Source organism: Plasmopara halstedii, assembly GCF_900000015.1.
Source record: "Plasmopara halstedii genome assembly, contig: Scaffold_42, whole genome shotgun sequence".
In the NCBI taxonomy this organism is placed as follows: Eukaryota; Oomycota; class Peronosporomycetes; order Peronosporales; family Peronosporaceae; genus Plasmopara; species Plasmopara halstedii.
Genome location: NW_020186963.1, coordinates 340205 through 340563, shown reverse-complemented (window position 1 = coordinate 340563; position 359 = coordinate 340205).

Below are 359 nucleotides of genomic sequence, written 5' to 3'. Positions count from 1 at the left end.
GACTGATCCTCTGTGAGGATGGAGGAATTCTCCTCTTTGCCCCAGGGCATGCAGGACGAGCTTAACAAGCTAATGTCCTTGCTTTGCCCTGATGGCGTGCAAAACCTTATAGCGCAAGGCCCCGAAGCAATCGATGCGCGTCTAGAGGCGTTTTCAAGTTACGAAAACGCGCTGCTAGAGCACCTGCAGCAAAAGATGTCTGCATCATGTGCGTCTATGACGCCACCGTCGGTGACGGATGATTTTCCCCGCCCTAAGCTGTTCATGGTGAGCGGTAAGGTCTTTGAGGGGAAGGATGGAGAGAATCTCCTGCTTTGGGTGAGAGAGGTCGAGATGGCCATCGCATCCTCCATGCTCCC